The sequence below is a fragment of the Podarcis melisellensis genome, assembly GCF_964234715.1.
Source record: "Podarcis melisellensis genome assembly, chromosome: 16".
Lineage (NCBI taxonomy): Eukaryota > Metazoa > Chordata > Lepidosauria > Squamata > Lacertidae > Podarcis > Podarcis melisellensis.
This window is the reverse complement of record NC_138533.1, coordinates 7044961-7062797: the sequence shown is the minus strand read 5'-3', so window position 1 is coordinate 7062797 and position 17837 is coordinate 7044961. Positions and strand designations below refer to the sequence as shown.

Sequence of the window (17837 nt, the reverse complement as noted above, 5' to 3'; positions counted from 1 at the left end):
GAGGATTGCCATGTGTGGACAGGCGGAGTCCCCCAAAACCCTTGGTAGCCCCGGTGTGGAATAACGACTCAAGACAATGTGCTATGGGATTAAAATTGGCCACAACTTTATTATGTTTCAGGTGTGGATAGACCTTGGCTCAGGCATTGGATGTTTATCCATTCCAGTCCCCCGCCGGGGATCTGGGGAACATCAGGGTTATCCAGAGTGTGTGTGGGGGGAGATGGGCTGGCTCTGGAGAACATATGTTCAAGTAGTTACGCCGCCTCCACCGCAGGGGAGAGCAATGATGACCTCTCGGCATACGGCCAAAGCCTCCGCTCAAACAACCCCTTTAATGGGGAACCCTGGTATTGCCGCCGCGAAGAGAAGGGGGGCGTGAGTCACCGCCACCCCCCCACCCCCATTTAGGGAAGATAGACTAAAGGATTCTGCCCAAGGCCTTTATATTAACAGTTACCCAGATTAGAGAATATGGTGGATTTGAGTTTATTACTCCGATTCTGAATGTGTCTCTTTATTCAGCATATTGGGTCACAGTGCAAAAAAGAATATGAGTGTTGCATCCATCCTGTTTTGAATGTAATTCATTAGCGTGCCTGCAATCTGAAACCTGCAGAACTGCCAAGGAATCTGTTCCAAGAAGTTCCCTTGCATTCTGAACCAAGTTCCATGTACATTTTACATTCTACCTCATTGTGGGAGGCTCTGTGTTATTTTTAATTAGTTTGTAGCATTATTGTTTTTCTCATGACTGTTTCAGAGCCAAAATCGTTGCTGAATCATGGCAAACATTGCATAGGAACGCCTGGTATCTGCCAGCTCAGTACTCTCCAATTCCATGTCTGCGCAATGTGCATATGCATTCAGTGTCTCTTCTTCTTGTTGTTGTTGGGAGAAATGACTAACTCTTGAGGGAGCTGGAAGATAAAGGAGATGATCAGAGAAGCCTCTTTTTTTCCTTTTTTCTCTGACTTTCAAGATAAAAAATCCCAACTTCCTGTATAATAATAATAATAATTATAATAATTTTTTATGTATACCCCGCCCTCCCCAGCCAAGGCCAGGCTCAGAGCGCTTACAAGCAATAATAAAAACAAGATGAATGATTACAACTTAAAAACAAAAATAAAATACAACATTAAAATAATGGAACATTAAAATATTAAAGTGTAGCCTCATCGCAGGAGGAGAAGGAAAATAAAGGGGAAAAGAAAGAGAGGGGGGAATCAAATTGGCTCCAAGCCAAAGGCCAGGCGGAACAACTCTGTCTTACAGGCCCTGCAGAAAGAAATCAGATCCTGCAGGGCCCTGGTCTCATGAGACAGAGCGTTCCACCAGGCCGGAGCCAGAGTTGAAAAGGCCCTGGCTCTGGTTGAAGCTAATCTAACTTCCTTAGCGCCTGGGACCACTAGGGTGTTGTTATTTATGGATCTTGAGGCTCTCCGTGGGGCATACCAGGAGAGGCGGTCCCGTAGGTATTAACAAAAACATTGAAAACATAGGGGAACAGACATGGCTACCATCTTCTTTGTAGCTGTTACTGTGTGTGCAATTATGATCTCTTAGAAATAATTTATATGGAAAACATATACCAGGCTAAACATTAGCAGATATCAAGATAGGCATATATCAAGCAAAGTACAAGGAACATTGCAGATGAAAATATTTATTGCTTTTGGAAATGAAATCCCAGAAACTATGAGATTTTGATGAAAAAAACTGGGCATTTTAAAATCTGAAAACAATGGATGTCACCAGTGCTTTTTTTCCTAAAACAATGTCAAGGGCTACTCTGATTTTCCTACTCATATTGAAATACTGCCCCTCAATGAGGCCAAACGTAGACCTTAAACGCAAATTGTTTAGGGCTATGCGTCCCCCCAGAAAAAAGGCACTAGGTGCGACCCATATTTGCGTCCTTTTGTATAATCAAATAACATAAGGGATGAGACATGGTGGCATTAGTAATTAAGGATATGTGCTTCCAACAAAGGCATCCAACCAGGGACTATAATAATCTATAATGAAATATAAACTCTTGAATGAGATCACACTCTTCCCCCGCGGGGTTAATCATTGAAAGAAAAATGTTTGTGAGATTTCTAGGCATTTGTGCCAAGTGTCCATTAGGAAAGAGCAATGCTGACTCAAGGCGTGGAAGCCAAAAGCAAACGGTATAAATGCTCCAGACATTTCTGTGTTCCTCACCAGAGTCGTCCAGCTTCCCTTGACTTCAGTTGCTCAGCCATTCCTTCTGTTGGTAAGTTCTCTTTAAATCAAAGCTTTAATAGGAAAAGAGCACAGAGGCATTCTGTGACTGGAGCAGATTCGCTAGGGATTGTGTTTTGAAAACTTAAGGAACAGCTAGAGCTATTTTTGTCATCTGCATACTATCCCTTGCTTTTTCCTGTAGGACTTATTTCAGTCATTAACAGTCCTCAATAGGTTTACCATACCCATTGAGTCAATCACCCATCTCCTACTACCGTCCTTCTTCCTACTAGTTCCTGAGAAATGTCATCCCTTATTTCTTCTTTGGTAATCACTCATAGCAGAGTAAGATTGTCTTCCATAAACATGGTTTTAACAATGAGTCCATAAATGACTCTGGAGGCCAATTCTGAATCCACACGTCCTTAAACAGGAAGTTGATGTTGAAGAATCATTCTTTCAATACTGGTGATTTTTGCTTCTTCCAGTATGCTGATATTAGTTCGCCTGTCTTCCCAATTGATGTGTAAAAATTTTCTGGGACATCGTTAAGGTTTGGTGACTTCTGTTTCAAAGTATCTGAAGAAGTCTCCATGCACACAAAAGCTTATACCCAGAACAAACTTAGTTGGTCTCTAAGGTGCTACTGGACATTTTTTTATTTTATTTTTGAGGCACAGGGTAATTAGAAAGTTGCAAGCTTTCACATTTGCCTCATAGCTTTGGTGTGAATCGCAGTGGAAACATGAAAATACTTACATAGCTGGAATAGTGTACTGGATTTGTTTTAGCCTGAGTGGATTGTCTAATCCAGGGACACAAAGTGCATTATGAGGAATGAGGATTCACTCTATTCACATAGTAAGGGTAATACAGTCGTACCTTGGTTTTTGAACAGCATAGTTCTCAATCGTTTTGGTTCCCAAACGCCAGAAACCCAGAAGTGACTGTTCCAGTTTGCAAACTATTTTTGGAAGCCGAACATCCAGTGTGGCTTCTGTGGCTTCCAATTGGCTGCAGGAGATTCCTGCATCCCATCAGAAGCCACGCTTTGGTTTCTGAATGTTTCTGAAGTCGAACGGACTTGCAGAATGGATTCTGTTCGACCTCTGAGGTACGACTGTACGGGAGAGATTTTTTTATCTGAGTAAGCCTTTAACAAACTAATCAAAGACCACCTAAGGTCTCTAGTCACTATTTAAACTTGTATACTCCCCTCCTCAAATTTGTAGTTTTGACTCGCCTCATGCTGTTGCTGTACAGGAGTGTGAGGAACGAAGACCTCATTCTCCCCACAAAAAGGGAGGAAAAGTTGGGAGGATGAGGTTTTTTTGGGGGGGTTGTCTGTATATCTCCCTGCTAAAAATCTATCTGCTTGCTAAATTTTACTATTTACTGTGATGTAATTGGACACCACTTTCAGAAAAGATTGCTCATAGTATTTATTGGTGCAAAATTTGTAATTAAAACAGAATCCGAGTAGACATTAGTGTACACCATCTTAATCACTTCCATGTTATTTTTTTCCAGGTTCTAACCAGTTGTTCTACGATGACTACAGCTGAAATGATACCCATTTTTATAATATACATATCTATTGCAGCAATCATACCAAATCACTGATGCAACCAAATTCTTTTGCTTACAATCTCCCTTCTCGTCCAGCGACAGTTCCTATACTGAGACGAAGATGAGCTTGTCTCTCTTTCGAATGGGATTTTGATCCCCCACAGGAACGGGGGGTGGGGAATGGTACCTGAAATGCACACCATGGATCAACGTATAATGGCCATTTGTCATGGATGCTATAGTTGAGATTCCTGCATTGCAGAGGGTTGGACTTGATGCCCCTTGTGGTCCCATCCAACTCTACAATTCTATGATTGCATGGTGTCAGGAATGCTGAGCCTTCTCCATCCAGGAAACCAGAATTGATTGGATCAAAAGGTTGCTCAGCATCTCTGACACTCTCGCCTACACATCCCTGATCAATGCTTCTTTGAGCTATCCTTCTATCTCTCTTTAGCACATCCTTTCTGTTTCCTTTCTATCACTCATTGATAGCACTCTGAATATCCTTCAGGCCTGCAAGAGTTCTGATGCTTCCAGTTCCCTGAGAATCTCTTCCTTCCCCTGTGTACCTTTGCCTTGTGTCAATTATAAATTCATCTGTCACTTTGTCATTTAACTGTTTTGTGGCTGAAAGGATTGTCGACCTATTTGAAGCCGTTCACCTAAGAAATGGTTTCATGATCTCCTCTTTCCACTATAATAAACACTATGAATCTGCATCATAATTATATTTTTGCTTCTGTTCATTTTTCATTTATTTTACTCATTCCTAGGTTTCACTCCTTGGCATGGGGGGGGGCATGTCTATCTTAGATACATTATTTCCAATAGGTCTACACTGAGTAGAACTTAGCTGGCTACACCCTACATCTAAAAAGAACAGCCCCCATATATACTATGAAAAAGGGTCCTCGCATGTAATAATATAAATCAGAAATGTAGGGAACATAATGCCATAGTTAGTTATTTCAGCAGCAGCAAACACCACTGCAATAAGTATTAGGTAGTTATGATTTTATATGTTTGGATGTGAGGATCATCTGGCTGCGACATCCATTTCCCATTGATCACCAGGGTTGATTTGGCTGATCTGGCTAGCTAGGCATGTGTCGGCTCCCACACTCAACGGTCCATGTACACCCCCCTGTCAGTACGCCTTTGAGCCTATGCCAACGACTGGGCTCAACAACTGGATCTGCCCCAACTGGGCTAGGTGACTGGAGTAAAACTGAAGCGCTACTGGCTTGAATGAGTGTTACAGCTCTCACTCAGCCATCTAATCTCTACATAGATAACACTCAGACTCCCCACAGAGTCAGGCAGGAGAGGAAGAAGCGAAGAGCAGTTTCCTCCCCCTCCTTTCTGAAAACATCATATCAGGAGATTCTCGCAATGGGAGGGGGTGAAAATATCCACACACACCCTGAAGCTGCATGCTTGGTGAAAGAGGATGGCCATCCCAGATAGGAGTGCACCATTCTTTGGTCAAGTGTATCAAGGGGAAAGAAGGGGTGCTCTCTCTATTTGTGGACACACACCCTAAACCCTGTCTGTGGTGCCTACCCCTTTCCCCAAATGATAACACAGGAGATCAGAGTATGGGTTCAAATTGGCCACAACGTTATTGAACTTCAGAAGTGGGAAACTTGGCACAGGCCTTGGCAGGTAACCCTCTCAGCCCGCCTGGCTGAGGATATGCAGGCAGTTGAGGCCCAGTGAGAGGGGACTGCAAAGTGCAAACTTACACAGCATGCCCTTCCACTGACCACGTCCTGGGAGTTTGACCTATATGCTGCCACTCTAGGGCCAGGGACCCCTGGTTTTGCCCTTTAACGGGCCCTGCAAGCGCCGCCGCATGGGGAGGGAGCATGAATGCATCCCCCCAACTTTAAAGGATACCTTGCCAAGGCGTAGAAAAGGGGGCTTAGCCCAAAAACACTTAGTCCGTGAGTGAGGACCACCACAACGCTCACAAGCATGGTCAAAGTGGCTTCGGTCACTGCTGCACAACCCATTATTAAACTCCCAGCATGTTGATATAGCCACCCTTTGCACTTTGGATGGGGGTTTAACTGACTTCTCCCCTAAAGCCCTTTTTTGGAAGTTTGGGGCCACTGCTTCAGACCAAAGATCATTGTCCTTGATGTCCCAACGGGCCATGGGTTCTTCAGCAGCCCTCTCACGGAACAGCTCATCGTAAGCCAAAGCCGCTGATTCCCCTGCCATTGTTTTGCTTTTAAGATATTGCCCAGATAGTTAGCCAAGTGCCAAGCCCTATCCAGAACATGCACTCAGAGAACTGGGTCTTCCCAATAGGATGCCTGGTGCAAACTAATGACTTCCTAAAAATCACTGCAACCTCCCCTCCCCGCCCACAAGGCCTGGGTTGCTGTGCATAAGAGAAAACTGGTGGACAAGCAGTGGCAAGAACAGACCCATCTGCTTCATCCAACCAAGTCTCTGTTACAAAGGCCAGGTCAAATCCTCCATCCATGATCAAGTCATGGATGGCAGTGGTCTTATGAATCATTGACCTGGCATTGCACAGGTCATGTGGGTATCCCTTGCTGGTTCTAGTATCCGTCCGGTCAGGACCAGACCCGGAGGCAGGGATAGTCCTCAGACAACGACTAAACCTGCCTCCTCTGTAATGACATGGGTTGCCCTTCAGCCCGGTGGGGCACCCCCTCCCCAGTGTGATTCAGTTCAAAAAGGTCTCCACGTGGCCCCCTGCGGATGGCAAAACAAGCAGGCTAGCCTAGAGGCCCAGCTGAGACCTGCGTCACCCATTTGAGCCGCCAACACCAGTGGTTGGCAGCAATCCCACCCCTCCCAGCAGCAAAGGTAAGCAGGCAGTGCCTGCTGCCTAGATGGGCCCTGTGCATCCCGCTTGGGTCGGCAGCAGCAGCTTCAACAAACCTCAACAAGAATCCTCAACAGACAAGCAGGCTGCGGCTGTGGCCTAGTTGGGCCCATGCCGCCCTCCCGGATCGGCAGGCGCCTCCTGTAGGGGCAATTCCGCCCCCTGCGCTGCTGAAAAAAGGGGCTAGGCCGTGTTTTGCGGCCTAGTCGGGCCCGCACCGCCCTCCCGGTGCCCCCCCCCGCTGTAAAAGCAAGCAGGCCGTGGCTGCGGCCTTGCTGGAGCCCCGCTCCACCCGCCTGGGTAGGAAGGGGCACCGGGCAGGCGGCGGGATAAGCGATGCCCCCCCCCGCTGCCCAAATGCAAGCAGCCCATGGCTGTGGCGCAGGTGGGGTCCACACCATCGCTGGCCATCACAAAAGGCTGGTAGGCCGACGTAGTGGCCTACTCAGGGGCTGTGCTGCCAAGGAGGGCGGCGTGGGCCCTAGTAGGCCGCAAAACCCGGCCTAGTCCTTTTTTCAGTGGCGGGGGGTGGTGGAATTGCCCCCCGCCCCTGCCTAACAGCCTCTAGGTGTACGGCCAAAGCCTCCGCTCAAAACAACCCCTTTAATGGGGAACCCTGGTATCGCCGCAGCAAAGAGATGGGGGGGCGTGAGTCACCGCTACACCCCCACCCCCATTTAGGGAAGATAGACTAAAGGATTCTGCCCAAGGCCTGATACCACCAAAGTTGTGAGGTTTTGCTACGGGAAAGGCAAACCTGCCAATGCAGGAGAATTCCTTTCAACAGAGACCTTGACATAGCAGCGCCCGCGTACCTGAGGAGAAAAGTTTAACCTGCAAAAGAAGAGGAAGTGAAGGAGTGGAGACCAGAGGTCCACTTTGGAGAGCCAGGCTGGAGCCATTTTATAAGCTGAAAGCCATCTTAGAGAGCAAACTAAAAGCTAAAAAGACATTTCTCTCCCATGCTTGCCCCTGCTTGCAAAAACAATATTTTTGCAACACAGCGAGTTTGCAAGAGGATGCAGTCAGGGGATTTTGCTAGTAGTTGAGCTGTTTCTAAGAAACTGTCTGTTTGCCCAGGATGTCTGCCCACCGCAGGATTCTAAATGCAGACCTAGGCCTGAACCTGTTAAAACCACAGACCCCTCTTCTTAGAAACAGGGGGCCGGAGCATTTACTGGAAACAGCAATTAGGTCAAATCGTTTTTAAGCTCGCAGCGCCACCTAGTGTATAAAGCAGTTTGGAACCGAAAGGCCAACACCAATTTTCTCATTGGTAGAGCTACAATGAATATGCATAAAGGGGGATGTCTGGGAGGTGGAAAGGGGGGCTGAACTGTTGCTTTGCCTTAGAGCATAAAAGTTGTCTGCATCTGACTGACGGGGGGCATTCTCTCATTTCTTCCTGAATGCACCCCTTTTTGCTTTTTGTCTGACAAAAACCAAATTGAATAAAACTTTTGCTTTAAGAATATTGCTGTCTGGATTTTTCCATTCTGGTACAAAGAATCAAGAGAAGGACTGGATAAGGCTGCTATGAGATTGATGCCCATTTCCAGAAGGTTCCAAATGGTATTCAGTTTAAGAGGGGGCAGCTGAAAGGGGAAACCACAACAAAACATTTCCTCAAATAACTCCCATCTGAGGTTTTCACTAATGGCAATGATGCAGATATTATTAGTGCTCTACTGGAAGTGGGTGATGAACCAGTATATCAACCATCTTGAGTCATCCCTCCCTTCTTGGTCTTCTGCAGGGGTCAGCAAACTTTTTCAGCAGGGGGCAGCTCCACTATCCCTCAGATCTTGTGGGGGGCCGGACTATATTTGGAAAAATAATAATGAACGAATTCCTATGCCCCACAAATAACCCAGAGATGCATTTTAAATAAAAGGACACATTCTACTCATGTAAAAACACGCTGATTCCCGGACCATCCACGGGCCAGATTTAGAAGATGATTGGGCTGGATCCGGGCCTTAGTTTGCCTACTCATGGTCTTATGGCTGCACATGAGAAAAAGAGAAAGAGATATTTGCTGATCAACAGCCTAGCCTGTTGGGCTTGGTTGCCTGCAGACAACTACACCCCACTGAGAGTTTGCCTTGGTTCAAATCACAGCCTGGACTCATGTTCTGCATTTCAGCACCTCCTGCTGGGAACGAGACAGTCTGCAGTCTTAAAAAGTTAAAAAGGTAAAGGACTCCTGACAGTTAAGTCCAGTCCGGACGACTCTGAGTTTGCCGCACTCATCTCACTTTACTGGCCGAGGGAGCTGGCGTTTGTCCGCAGACCGTTTTTCTGGGTCATGTGGCCAGCATGACTAAGCCACTTCTGGCGAACTGGAGCAGTGCACGGAAATGCTGTTTACCTTCCCGCTGTAGCGGTACCTATTTATTTACTTGCACTTTGATGTGCTTTTGAACTGCTAGGTTGGCAGGAGGAGGGACAGAACAATGGGGGCTCACCCTGTTATGGGGATTCGAACCGCCGACCTTCTGATCGACAAGTCCTAGGCTCTGTGGTTTATTTATATATTTATTTATAATATTTATTAGAATTTTTCAATACATTATAAAAAACAAACAAAATAACATATACCGTACTTTTACAATGACCATACTTTCTTCACTTCTTTGGACTTCCTCACATCTCTCGTTCCTGCGTTCCAAATTTTTCGAGCTTTACCCAGCAATTTATTACCTTGTATCAATTCTTAAATTAAAGTTTCCCAATTATATATCCCTAATTTCAGATAATTTTACCCAAACCTTAAAAGCTTAAACTTTGACTTCATGCTTATCCAAAATTTATCGTATCCAATTTTTCCATTCATCTTCATATTCCCTTTAACTAGTTTAATGGAACCATATTGTTATTAATCTTACATCTTTCTTAACATTCATACAATTTACAATACTTTTGTAAATAGTCCTTAAATTTTTTCCAGTCTTCCTCCACGGCCTCTTCTCCCAGGTCTCAGATTCTGCCGGTCATTTCTGCCAGTTCCATATAGTCTATCAGTTGCATCTGCCATTCTTCCAGTGTGGGCAAATCTTGAGTTTTCCAGTGCTTGGCGACAAGTATCCTTGCTGCTGTTGTTGCATACATGAAAAATATTCGGTCCTTCTTTAACACCCTCTGGCCGACAATACCCAGAAGAAAGGCCTCTGGTTTCTTAGGGAAGGTATACTTAAATACCTTTTCCAACTCATTATATATCATTTCCCAGAAAGCCTTAACCCTAGGGCAAGTCCACCAGAGGTGAAAGAACGTTCCTTCAGCTTCTTTACACTTCCAACATTTATTGTCAGACAAATGGTATATTTTTGCAAGCTTGACTGGGGTCATGTACCACCTATATATCATTTTCATAACATTTTCTTTCAAGGCATTACATGCCATGAATTTCAACCCAGTGGTCCATAACCTTTCCCAGTCAGCAAACATAATATTGTACCCAATGTCTTGTGCCCATTTTATCATAGCTGATTTGACCGTTTCATCTTGTGTATTCCATTTTAGCAGCAAATTATACATTCTTGAAAGTACCTTAGTTTTAGGTTCTAACAATTCCGTTTCTAACTTTGATTTTTCCACCTGGAATCCTATCTTTTTGTCCAACTTAAAAACTTCTTTAATCTGAGCATAATGTAGCCAATCTCGCACTATGTCTTTTATTTTCTCCATACTCTGCAACCTCCAGTTATCTCCATCTTTTTCTATTATTTCCCAATATTTCGGCCATTCGGCCTCCATATTGAGTCTTTTCCGAGCCTTAGCTTCCATTGGTGATAGCCACCTTGGGGTCTTATTTTCCAATAAGTCTTTATATTTTGTCCAGACATTAAACACTGCTTTCCTGACAATATGGTTCTTGAAAGCCTTATGAATTTTAACCTTGTCATACCATAAATATGCATGCCATCCGAAAGCATTGTTAAATCCTTCCAGATCTAAAACATCCGTGTTTTCAAGAAGCAGCCAATCTTTCAACCAGCAGAAAGCTGCTGATTCATAATACAACTTTAAGTCTGGCAGGGCAAAGCCCCCTCTTTCTTTAGCATCAGTTAGTATCTTAAACTTAATTCTGGGCTTTTTGCCCTGCCAGACAAATTTAGAAATATCTCTTTGCCACCTCCCAAAACATTCCATTTTATCCACAATCTGTAAAGTCTGGAACAAAAACAACATCTTTGGCAAAACATTCATCTTTATAGCAGCAATTCGTCCTGACAAGGAAAGTTTCAGTCTTGACCAAATTTCTAAATCCCTTTTAATTTCAGACCAGCACTTTTCATAATTATCCTTAAATAGGCCTTCTCCGCATCTATAAATATTAACACTGCTTTTGTGTTGATATTTGTTTGCAAAAGTTCCAAAATGTCTATAATGTTGCTTGTGTTAGCAAACAGATGTCTACCTGGGAGAAAGCCTGCCTGGTCCTTATGAATTACTTCATTTAAGACTTTTTTAAATCTACTTGCTAGAATATCTGCAAATATTTTGTAATCCACATTTAGAAGGGAGATGGGGCGGTAATTCTTAAGTTGTGTCTTCTCAGTTTCCAGTTTTGGTATCAATGTGATGAATGCTTCTTTCCACGACTCTGGTGCCTTCTTCCCCTCCATAATTTCATTGCAAACCTCCATTAGTGGATATATCAGATAGTCTTTCAATGACTTATAATATTTGGAGGTAAGCCCATCTGGCCCTGGAGATTTGCCCAGTTGCATGTTCTGAATGGCCTCTTCAATCTCTTGATGTGTTATTTTATGGTTCAGGATTATTTTCTTTTCTTGTGACAGCTTTGGTAAACCATTTCTTGTTAAAAATTGTTCTATCTCCACCTCATTTTGCGGCCCTTGAGTGTAAGGTTGTTTGAAATATCTCTGGAAACACTTTCTAATCTCCATTGGATTCTGAATATTTCTTCCTTCAATCTCCAAATTTGTGACCGTGTTCATTTTTTGTCTCTTTTTCAGCTGCCATGCTAACAATTTTCCACATTTATTTGCCGATTCAAATGATCTTTGTCTCATTAGCTTAATTCTCCATTCCACTTCCTAATTAATCAATTTAGAATATTGTGCTTGATAGATGTCAGGGAACTGCCATCGGAGAGAGAGGTGGGGGAAAGGCTCCAGGAGAATAGGAGAGACTCTACAGCAGAAGAAGGAACCAGCAGGGGGAGAGCAGGAGTTCCAGCGGAAGGGGAATCGGAGGGGAGGCTCTGGGATACTTCTAGTGAGAATAGTGCAGAGGTAACAAGACCCCCGTTAGCAACTCCCACCCTTCGCCGGAAACTGTCACGCAGAGAGTCACGAAGGCGCATGTCCGTCAAACAGCTTTTATGTTGGAGTAAATTCCGTAGACGCCCACTGTCAGATTCTACCAGCGACTGACGGAGTCATGCTTTGGGGGCTCCGTTAGTGCCTGGGTTTGGTTGACCAGCCAAACCCCAGAGGGATCAAGCTTTTATGCACAAGCAGCTCATTATCCCATCACAGCAATCTGACAGTCTTTGAAAGCAGCTTGTGCAAGCAGAGGGCATCATGAGCGAACCAGCCGGAACCGGAGGAGCAGGAGCTGGAGCTGGAGCAGGTCCAAGCCTGGAAGAAAGGTACAGGGCATTGGAGGTCCAGCTCGCGCTGCAAACGGCGAGGCTCGAGGAGAGGAGGGCTCAAGATGCGGATAAGGGGAAAACCGCCCCACTTGCCAGAAAGGTGCCTGGATTGGTGCAGAAATTTGGGGGGGATCCCAGGAACTATCAAGCCTTTAGAACGGAGATGCAATATGCTCTCAATCTACTGTTTGATGACTTCCCCGATGAGAACTCTAGAGTGGCGTACGTGATTAGCCATCTAGAGGGAGGGGCGAAGGGCTGGGTTCGACCCCTGATGGCAGCCAATAATGAAACGGACATGAGGAAGTTTTTTCGCGCCATGGACCTGATGTTTTCCAGCGAGATTGAGCAGGGGGTGGTGCGCAGGCAGTTGATGGCGTGCAAACAGGGGAGCCGATCTGTACGTGAGTACTGGACTGAGTTCACTATGCTGATTCATAGACTGGGGTGGGATCTGGCAAGTGAACCTATTCAAATGATGTTTGAAGAAGGGCTCTCTCCGGCAGTGAAAGATGAACTTTCCCGGGCGCCCAGGGCGGAGTCTATGGATCAGCTGACTAAATCTGCGCTGTCCATAGGAGCGCGCCAAGAAGCAAGAGCTTTGGAAAAGCGGGAAGGAAAAGGGGAACGTTGGAAGGACTTCCGCATTCCAGAGATTCCGGAGCAGTCTTTCCCGCCAGCAGAGCCGATGGAACTTGGAACAGCGCGCGCGCGCGCAGTTTCAAACACCAGTGAAGGGCGGAAGAAGGAGGGAAAGAGTGCCAAGAGATGTTATCTCTGCCAACAGCCAGGGCACTTTGCCAGAGTCTGTCCGCAAAGGAAGGAATGGCAAGGGATGGCGGGAACTGTTGGGGGGGAAGGAGGAAGGAGAAACCGAGGAGCAAGTAAAAGCCAACGCCTGGCTGCCAACATCAGGGCACAGCAGCCAGGCCAGGGAGTAGTGAATGTGCCCACGCCGGAACCTCCAAGACCAGCGCTTCTGATAGAGGTGTTGCTGGAACTGTCAAACGGACACCCACTAAAGATAAAAGCGCTATTGGATTCAGGCAGCTCCTGTAATTTCATGAGTAAGGAGTTTGCAGCTGAACACCAGATACAGACTATCCCATTAAGTAAGCCTTTGCAGGTGACCACGATTGATGGGAGGGAACTGTTGGGAGGAGAAGTGAGCCAACAGACTGTACCAATGATTATGAGGGTGGCAAGACACACAGAACTGATAGCGTTTAACGTAGCCACCTTGGGAGGAGCTCCCATTATTTTGGGAATGAGCTGGCTGGCACTACACGATCCGCTAGTAGGCTGGCATCAGAGAGTGGTTTCCTTTGGATCAGCACATTGCCTAGAACACTGCAAGGAGGGAGAGGGTCAGGCAGGGGCCAGGGCCACTCTAGCAGGGTGGAAGTGACGGACAAGGGGAAGGTGCCACCACAATACGCTGATTTGATTGACGTCTTTAGCGAAAAGGAAGCAGATAAACTGCCCCCGCACAGACCCTTTGACTGTCAAATTACCTTACTCCCAGGAGCACAATTGCCAGTGGGCAAGCTGTATGCAATGTCAGACAGTGAGATGCAGGAGTTAAGGGAGTTCATTGACAAGAACCTCAAGCGAGGTTTCATCAGAGAGTCACGAGTGGTGGGGGGCAGCCCAGTGTTCTTTGTGGACAAAAAGAATACGGGTAAACCCAGGCTGGTGTGTGATTTCAGGGCCCTAAATGCTGTGTCAGAACCAGTGACTTTCCCTATGCCTAGAATTGATGATATTCTGACACGGGTGAGAAAAGGGAAAAATTTTACCAAGCTGGACCTTAGGGGGGCATATAACTTGATACGTGTGAGAAAGGGGGATGAGTGGAAGACCACTATGTTCACCCCCTTGGGGGCTTTTGAGTACTTAGTTATGCCTTTCGGATTACAAGCGAGTTCGGCCTGCTTTCAATCATTCATGAATCACGTCCTGGGGCCATTGCTCTACAAGAACTGCGTAGCGTTCTTAGATGATGTCCTGGTGTACTCAGAGAAGGAGGAGCAGCATGTGCAAGATGTTAGAGAAGTACTGAGCAAACTGCGAGAAAATCGGCTGTGGGTGAAACTGGAGAAGTGCCAGTTTCATACCAGGGAGGTGGAATTCCTGGGGTACCGGTTGTCTGACAAGGGGTTGGCCATGGATCCCAGCAAGGTTCAAGCGGTACTGGAATGGAAAACACCAAGGACCAAGAAGGGCGTGCAAAGGTTCCTGGGCTTCGGAAACTTCTATAGGAAGTTCATCAAAAACTTTGCCCGTTTAACAGCGCCCATCACGGATTGTCTTAGCAGCAAGAAAAAATTTGCTTGGACGGAAGAAGCGCAGCAGGCGTTCAAACGCTTAAAGGCGGCGTTTGCGTCGGAGGAGCAACTTTTGCACGTGGATCTACAGCAACCAATGAGAGTGGAGACTGACGCGTCAGACCGAGTGGTGGGAGCCGTGCTTCTCCAGCCGGGAAAAGATACGTCTGAATGGAGACCGTGTGCATTCTTCTCGCGGAAGTTGAACAAATCCGAGAGGAACTACACAGTATACGACCGAGAACTGCTCGCCATTCATGAAGCATTCCGGAGATGGCGGCACTTGCTGATTGGGGCGCAGCACAAGGTTCAAGTCCGGACTGACCACAAAAATCTGGAGTACTGGAGAACAGCCCGAGTGCTGAACCAGAGACAAGTGAGATGGGCCCAGGAGTTCTCCAAATTCAACTTTGAGATTCGTTACGTGCCAGGCTCCGAGAACGTAAGGGCGGACGCTCTTTCCAGGAAACCTGAGTACTTAGTGTTATTCTAAAGCAGCAATGCGGCAGCAAGCAAAGGCTATAGCAGCCAAGACTGCTGCTTGTGGCTGGAAAGCCAAACAGGAAGTTTGTGACTGTTGCCATGGGAACAAAGGGGCAGTCCATTCTGTACTGAGCACCGGATGTTAGCTCAGTGGGTTTGTCATATGACCTGTACAGGATGTACATGGGTGGAGGTGGAGTTTATTCTAACTGCTGATGAGTGCAGACATGTTTTCTCTGTACTGAAGTAAAAGACAGGAATAAAAGATGTAAATAGATTTCTGTCTGCTTCTTTCCCCTCCCTGGGGACACCAAAGGGGAGGAGAAGCAGTTGGTGTGTTTTCCTCACAGCCTGAGGAAAATCGCCGGAACAGACCTCGTATGTTTATTCCTGCCGGGAGTCGCCGGAGGGAGGTCTAAGGAATTCAGCCGGTGCCTGAACAGATAGGCACATACCTCTGAGACGGGCTAGAATTCCAACAGTGGTAGCAGAGGATGGTTGCTGTTTTCATCGACCTCTACATCAAGGAGTGGCCTCCATGGATGCCTGAGGTGAGAAGGCTGATTCTCTGCAGCCAGACGCTGACCAGAAGACTCTGAAAGCCAAGCAACGGAGCCCAGGTATGAGTTTTTCGGGCTTAGAAGTGTGAATGCAGATTGATTTATTCTCTGCTTTGAGGGAGCAAGGTTTGACAAAAACAGCTCCAGTCAAAAGAGAAACCGCATTCCAAACATTCCTGTGGTTTTTTCCTGTTCAAGGAAAAGGAATGCTGTTGCTTAGCAACGAAGGCCATGCCTCAGAGAGGAGAAGTGAAAGTTAAAATGGAATGTTTTGACTACACAGTCTGAAGAGCTCTTGGAAATTTCCAAAGCAGCTAGCGTTCAGAGCTGCCAGGTGGCACAGAGTGTAAACAAGCCAACTATTGGATTTTAGAGGCTTGTGTTTGAGAGTCAATGCAAGGACTCAAAATGGATGCAACGAAGGGAGCTTTGCCTTCTCCGCCCCTTCTGACCAGTGACAATTATGCATCTTGGTCTATAGATGAAGGCCCTGCTGCAGAATCAGAGACTGTTTGGGGTGATTGAAAACCCCATTCCAGCAGCACCAACGCGTGCTTGGGAGTCACAGGATGTGAAGGCCAGAACTGCTATAATTCTGTGCGTGTCAGATTCGCAGCTGATCCACGTACAAGATTTACTGCACGCGAGAGATGTTTGGGACACGCTGAGAAGGACACATCAGAGAGATGCAGGTTCTTCAGCGTTGCTGTATTTTGAGAAGCTGACCAACCTGAGGCTTGCGCCTGATGGAGATGTTCAAGCGCACCTGACGGAAATGAAATTTCTGCGTCAACAGATGGTGGAACGCAATTTCCGTTTGCAGGAGGAAGTGTTTTGCTTCATGGTGATCAACAGCCTGAATCGGACTTACAAAACAGTTGCCAGTCAGCTGGGGTCTCTCCCAGCAGCTGATCTCACTTCGGAGAGGGTCTTTGCCATGGTTCTGAATGAACATGACAGACTTGCCGCCCTGGAAGTGAAGGACAGGGGGAGACAAGAACGGAGTTCTAACACCCCTATTGCTGTTGCTACTGGAGGAGACGCTGAAGCTTTGAACGTTGTCCGATGCTACAATTGTGACCAGACTGGGCATCTTCAGCGGTACTGCAAGAAGCCACGTCGGAACAGAGGAGCCAAGGCGAGCTCCGCAAAGTCTGAGGCGTCAGACAAAGGTCACACCAAGCCAAAGGCAAAGACTGCAAAAGCTTTGATGTCGCTAAAAGCCACACCAGAGGTGGGAAACTTCTTTGTCCTAGACACTGGAGCCACAGTTCACATGACAGGACACAGAGGACTATTTTCTACGTTTGAGAAGCAAAGCTTCGCTGTGCAACTAGCCAACGGTCAAGAGCTGGAAGCGACCGGAATTGGGACTGTGTATCTTAAAAGTCTGAACTTGACTATAAGCAATGTTTACTTGGTTCCAGATTTGAAGTACAATCTGCTCAGTGTTTCACAGATCACCAAGAAGGGACTAAAACTGTCCTATGATGATCAGAACTGCGAGATCTACAAAGATGGAGAGTTGTATCTTTCTGCCAAAGAGAAAGATGGACTGTATTTGTTGACTTTTGATCAAAGTGATTACATGAAATGTAATTCTTGTGATTCTAACATGATCTCTTTTACAGGTGTAGCCAAGAAGAACGTCAAGCAAGTGACCCCAAGGGTCGACAAGGCATTTCAGCGGGTGTATGCTGATGTGATTGGTCCTTTAGCACCTTCTAGAGGCAATGCAAAGTATTACCTAATATGTGTTGATTCTTTTACAGGTTTTGTCTGGATTTATCTCTTGGAGAGACCGAAAGAAGCCTTAGCAAGGTTTAAAGAGTTTTGTGACAAGGTTAAAAACATGCATGATGCTGACATAGATTGTCTTTGCACAGATGAGAAGCCAATTTTTCTTTTACAGGAGTTCCAGAGGTTCCTGAAGAAGAAAGGGATAAGACACAAAACTGCTAGTTCCGAAGAAGCTTGGAACAAATGTGTTTGTAGTAGGGTGAACAAAGAATTGCAAAAGGGAATGGAAGCGCAATTGCTTAGTTCACATCTGCCACATGAGTACTGGGCTGAATCGCTAATGTCATATTGTTACACGTGGTTGAGAAAGTTTTCAAAAGAGTTGGGATGTTCTCCTTTTGAGAAACTGTTCCACAGAAAACCTTCTGTTGCCCATTTCAAGGTTTTTGGGT

At 46.0% G+C, this 17837-nt stretch overlaps 3 long non-coding RNA genes across 4 annotated transcripts in view; 1 reads left to right on the top strand and 2 right to left on the bottom strand.

The window, feature by feature from the left end:
* LOC309358780 overlaps positions 1–4485 on the top strand; it is a 13511-nt gene extending 9026 nt beyond the window's left edge. Inside the window, exon 3 of the long non-coding RNA XR_014163591.1 lies at positions 4162–4485. This is a non-coding gene — a long non-coding RNA (uncharacterized lncRNA). The remainder of the gene's footprint in view (positions 1–4161) is intronic.
* The window catches only part of LOC309358725, a 258724-nt gene that overhangs the window by 112900 nt on the left and 127987 nt on the right, over positions 1–17837 (bottom strand). The gene's annotated exons all lie outside the window — the stretch shown is intronic.
* LOC309358760 overlaps positions 1–17837 on the bottom strand; it is a 150745-nt gene that overhangs the window by 54940 nt on the left and 77968 nt on the right. The window lies entirely within an intron of this gene.